General features: G+C 49.6%; 1 protein-coding gene across 5 annotated transcripts in view; it reads right to left on the bottom strand.

The window, feature by feature from the left end:
• Window positions 1-5,477, bottom strand: part of MINK1 (misshapen like kinase 1) — a 60,225-nt gene that overhangs the window by 53,954 nt on the left and 794 nt on the right. The gene's annotated exons all lie outside the window — the stretch shown is intronic.

The following is a 5,477-nucleotide window of genomic DNA, read 5'->3' as shown; positions in this document are numbered from 1 at the left end:
ACACACAGACCACTGAAGACAGCAACAGACAGCAAGAAGAGCAGCAAGCATGGCAGGGAAATGGCAGCAGTGGAACAGAGGACCTGGAACTTTCGCACCCACAGAATGAACAACCTACAGCAGCCGTGCTGACCCATGGAGTGGGAGAGCTGAGCACCACCTGGCAGGAGATGTACTGGTGGAAGGGGGTACCACTGGGCACTGGTCAGTGGGCTGAAAGAGCTTTGTAGCACTTGCCCAATAGGGGAAAGGCCCAGCCCTAGTGGGGCCAAGAACTGAGAGAGGAGTTCTGTCTTGAGTGGGCCGAGAGGAGCCCTGTAGGGCCAAGAGGATCTGAGAGGTGTCCTGCACAAACGGGCACTTTGCCTGTACATTTCCAGATCCTGATCCCAAATTGTAACCTGTTTCTTTCCTAATAAGCCTCCTAACTTTGAGTCATCGCTGGGAGGTCTGTGTGGTCACTGCATCTCATGGTCCAACCCAGCAGTGAGTGGAGTGCGGTGGGAGTGATGGATGGTGGCCGAACTGGTAAGTAAGCTTGTTGGAGGGTGGAGCCTGTCCGTTTGACCTCCCCCTCATGGGAATCAGCCTCAGGCTGATGCTGATGGTGAGTCTCCTCCCTGAAATGAGAGGACCTCGGAGTCGCTTTGTCAATTTAAAAACTTCCTTTCAAAAAATTTAAGGAAAGGGGGGCCTGAGCTTGAGAAGACACCTAGATGGGTGCTCTCAGGGTTCCAATTCCATAGTTTGCACAGTACGGAGGGAGCACCACCTTACTCCACTCTCCTGGTGTCCAGCACCTCATTCTCCCAACAGCCTCCTGGCAATGCTTGATGACTGAGCCATACAAGGAAACATGTCATCAATGACTATCTTTGGTACAACACTGTCTGAAAGCAGGCAGGTTAGGCAGATGGCCTCTCTCTCTCTCTCTCAATGGCTTGTGGAGACGTTTCCCATCCTAGAACTGTTTTGTTTCTGGGTTGCAAGGCTCTGTCTTCCCCATCTGCAGACCTATGGCAGAACGTCAACTTGTAAAGAACAGGTATCCACCTCCTGCCACCGTCCCTCTGAGACGACAAGGGGGGCCACTCCACGGGTGCTCCGCGTTGTGTGAGTTACCCACCCTGTCCCAGGCACCCAGCTCAACGTCGTCGAAGGGAATGGAGGCCAGTTTTGGAATGCAGGTCCCAGTCAGCATTATTCCCCGGGCCAGAGGAAAAGCAGCGGGCCAGCTGGTTCTCTTGCTGCCCTTCCACGTCAACTGTCGAAACCTCACTTTTCCAAAGAGCCTCCCATCCTCCATGGATCACTCCAGCAATCTGCTCTAACCCACAGCATGATCTAGCTCAGTGGTTCTCAACCTTCCTGATGCCGCGACCCTTTCATACAGTTCCTCATGTGGTGGTGACCCCCTCCCCCAACCATAAAATTATTTTCGTTGCTACTTCATAACTGTCATTTTGCTACTCTTATGAATCTGGCGACCCCTGTGAAAGGGTTGTTCAATGCCCAAAAGGGTGGCCACCCACAGGTTGAGAACCGCTGATCTAGCTTCTCATTTGGCAGATGCTGAACACCTGGATCCAGTAAAATTCTCTGTAATCTTCCATCATTTTGCCAAAGCGGTATCTCATTTCGTTCCAAATGCCATCAGCTTCCCAAACTGTGCCATTTCTTTCCTCTTTGCAGTTCTCTAGAGGGTAAAAAGTCACCACCTGATGCCATCACTTCTGCTGCAGGAGGTCAGTCTTCCCATTGCCCTGCCTGGGGCATCTGCTGCCAACCCTCGGATGGCTAGCACATACGAGCACAGGGCAGGCCCAACCTGTTGCTCAGCGGTCTGAAAACACATGCCCCAAAGAGCCAGCCTTCCAGGTGGTGCTGCCTCCAGAGCCGCGGGAAGAGAGACGGAGATAAGGATAAGGCCAACATAAGGATAAGGCCAAGGATAAGGCCAACAGCAACCATACAATCATTTGAAAAAGACCATCTCTGTCAGCGACGACCACCTAGCAACCCGTCTCTCTGGGTAGTGCACCGTGTCATTTCAGTGGACAACACAGCACAGTCCCACAGTTTCAAGGACACCGCCGTCTAAAACTTCTAACTGGTCGGACGGACTGTACGGCGAAGCGGCAAGATGGATAAAGTGGCTCAGCCAAAAGGAAGGAGAGTCAGTCTGGGGTCTTCCTCCTCTTCCTCCCGGGGACCCACTTCCACTGATACTGAAGCGAAAGTTCCAGGTCCTCTGCTCCACTGTTGCCATTTCCCTGCCATGAACTAAAGCCAAGATGCTCAAGTCAGAAGATCGTGCTGTAGTATAATCAAGCTTGGACACTGAGATGGTTTGAAACAGGAGGCCCAACTTTTCTCTTCGATTATCCCAACTTTTATTAAGGGCATCCCTCCCGTGGAACTTTCCAGAACTCTCCTGACCACCAGACAAGGTTTGATACTGAAAACAACTCAGAAAAGATACATTCTGAACTGTTCATGTGTAAGAGAGGCAGAGGAAGCCTAACAAGTCTGACATTTGTTAACAAATTTCTTCAGACATGTTAGAATATGCATTCACCTAATATTTGAGCCCCCTATTATGTCAAAACATGTTCTAGGTACTAAAGATGCAAAAATAGACAAAAACAACATCATCCTAGCTCTCAATGAGCTTATTATATTCTAATGGAGACTGACAGAAATAAAGGTGTGTTAGCAGGTAGCGAAAAATACTATGAAGTAAAATAAAGCACATTAAAAGGATGCAATATAAAAATGCACCCAAGCTTTCTACAAAGCAAAGGAGGGAATGCTATTTCAGATACATTTGGTAACATTAAGAATCACTATGTGGTCCATAGGAGCCCTGGTGGTGGGGTATGTACGTTTTGGGCTGCTAATCAGGCCAGTAGTTTGAAACCACCAGTCATTCATTGGGAGAAAAAGAAAACTTCCTATTCCCATAAAAATGTATACTCTTCGGGAGGGAGGGAGGGAAAAGAGAAGAGCTGATACCAAGGGCTCAAGTAGAAAGAAAACGCTTTGAAAATGATGACAACATATGCACAAATGTGACTGATACAATTGATGCATGGATTGTTATGAGAGCTGTACGAGCCCCCAATAAAATAATTTTCTTTAAAACTACATGGACTTGGTAACCCACAGGAGCAATTCTACCCTGTCTTATAGGGTCACTGGCATTTCAGAGAATTCAACATTCAGTGCTCCATTTAATCCTCAACAGCTCTTGGGCTTAGTACTACTATTACCACCCCTACTCTGTCGATGAGAAAACATCCTTAAACAGATAAAGTCTCTGCACAGTCTTCAGCAAGTCAAGGACCAAGGGGTAGCAAGGCCCAGGTAACACAGGAAGCAAGGACTTGAGCTGGTTACCACAACTCCAAACTCCATGCTTTTCCACACACCAAGCCACTGTGCGGGTGGAGAAACAGGGCTTCCAAGAGGTCAAGGGTGGCTGTGGGTCCCAAAGTGGCAAGTCCGTTCCATCTCCCCGTACATGGCTAAGAGATGACTGCAATCCAATCGCCCTAATGTCAGATCTAACTATCATCACCAGCTGAAAACCAAGTCTTTGCCTGAAACAAGAGGAGACGGACAACCTGGGCTCTCTAAGGCCAGCTAACAAACGCTGGCCGTGCCTTTCCCCTTCCCCCACCCCATCCTCCAGCAAAAGATGATGTGCTGCTAATGCTCCAGGTTCCTATTTCTCACTGGAAAGCAGACAGGAACAGAACAAGGGATGACTGAGGCAGCAGCTCCACAGAACCACAGCAGCGAGCTGAGGTGGAACGCAGAGGAAAGGTCAGCCACAAGGAGAAAGCAGGCCCCCTCCAGTCCCATTTCAAGGAAAGCCCAACTCCCCTTCATGCCCAGAGTACTGGAGGGGTCCGTGTGGGAAGGGGGATACTTTTCTAAGAAGCCTGAGGCAAGCCAGACTGAAGCCCAGGAAGCAAATCACCAGGTTGTCTTGGGGAGGGGTGTGTGGGGTGAAAGGCAGGAAGCAATTGAGGAAGGAGACGAAACAGTGCTTCTTGCCACATCCAAGGTCAGAGGGATTCCAGAATTGCTGGAAATCCCAGGATGAGGGCACAGGCCAAACTACCAGGAGGCTAATAGATGAGAGAATGAAGCCCAGGCTAAGTCAAGTCCCACAAGGTCTAAACCAAAGGTCACGATCTGAACTCACCCAGTTTTATTATATTTCAGTCTCCTCAGATGGCCACAGGAACCTGCAGTCAGAGTTAATCAACAACCAAGGTGGGAAGGGAAGGTAGTTAGGTGGTGGCTCATCCCAGAGCAGAATATATTGAAGAGCTGGGCGGTTTTTTGTTTTTTTTTTTCCTTCTAGCTCAACTGACTTGAGAATTCCAGTTTCAACCCTGGCCTGGAAAAAATCTCCCCCCAGAAGCCTTGATACCCCTTCCCCAGACACACAAACACACACAGAAATTCAATACCCCATCTCCCTCATAGCAACTTATCACCTTATCTCTAAGCAAGCCCCAGGTCTCAGAGCCCAACATCGCACCAAATTATGACCTGAATGGCAGGGAAAAAACTGTGTCACCCAGAGAAACCCAATTAGCAACATGACTCTGCTCTCTTCAATTCCCCTCCCCTCCTGACATATCCGGGGCACCGGGGTGGCTGGCCGCCTTTTTCAATATGGGTCGGGTTCCCCCCTGGTTCACTCACAAGCCAGAAGGCAGGGCAATTTGAAAGTGGGGGTTCTCCAGAGAAGCTAACCTAGAGATAGGAAATACTGCCCCTGGTCTAGCTGAGCTGGTGAGAAAGCCCCAAGGCCACCTGGATGTCAGGAGTGTTCACCTTGAAATCATTAAGTCGCCCCTTAAGCCAAGAGTTTCCTGCTTGGGGGAAAATAAAAGAAGACAAAGAAAAAGAAAGCGCATAGATGCTGCTGAAAGCTCCCAATTGAGGCCATGTAAGTGCCCCCATGAGGGGCACTAAATGGGTATTTCGAAGAAATTCTTGCTGCTGGCATTTCCTCGGATCCCTTTTTCTAATGAGCCTCTCCCTGGAGAGATCCACCATCATATCCCCACCACCCCCCCACACCCCCTGCCAACTTCAAACATCCCCACTGCTTTTCCAAAGCACCCAGGCCGGCCCCAAACAGCATGTGCTCCAGTGAGTGAGTGTGTGTGTGTGTGTGTGTGTGTGTAAACATCCTGTGTGTGTGTGTGTGTGTGTGTGTGCATGTAAACATCCTCTTCCCAGACCCTGCAAGAGTTTGTGAAGAGAAGCAACGCTTCTCGCCTCCCCCAATGCACTTGTCTCTCGCTCAGCCCCACTCCACTGCAGATCTGGTAATGTAATATTCAGGGACCCTGAGACCGGAAATGCCTGTTCTGGACTGCTGCACTTGAAACCCGAGAGAAAGGACAGAAACTGAACATGGGGGTATGGGAGAAGGCAGGAGGTGGAATAGG

Source organism: Echinops telfairi, unplaced genomic scaffold (assembly GCF_000313985.2).
Source record: "Echinops telfairi isolate 266 unplaced genomic scaffold, ASM31398v2 ScPeMD7_2010;HRSCAF=2546, whole genome shotgun sequence".
In the NCBI taxonomy this organism is placed as follows: Eukaryota; Metazoa; Chordata; class Mammalia; order Afrosoricida; family Tenrecidae; genus Echinops; species Echinops telfairi.
The sequence above is the reverse complement of the archived record's forward strand: the minus strand, read 5'-3'. Positions and strand labels throughout refer to the sequence as shown.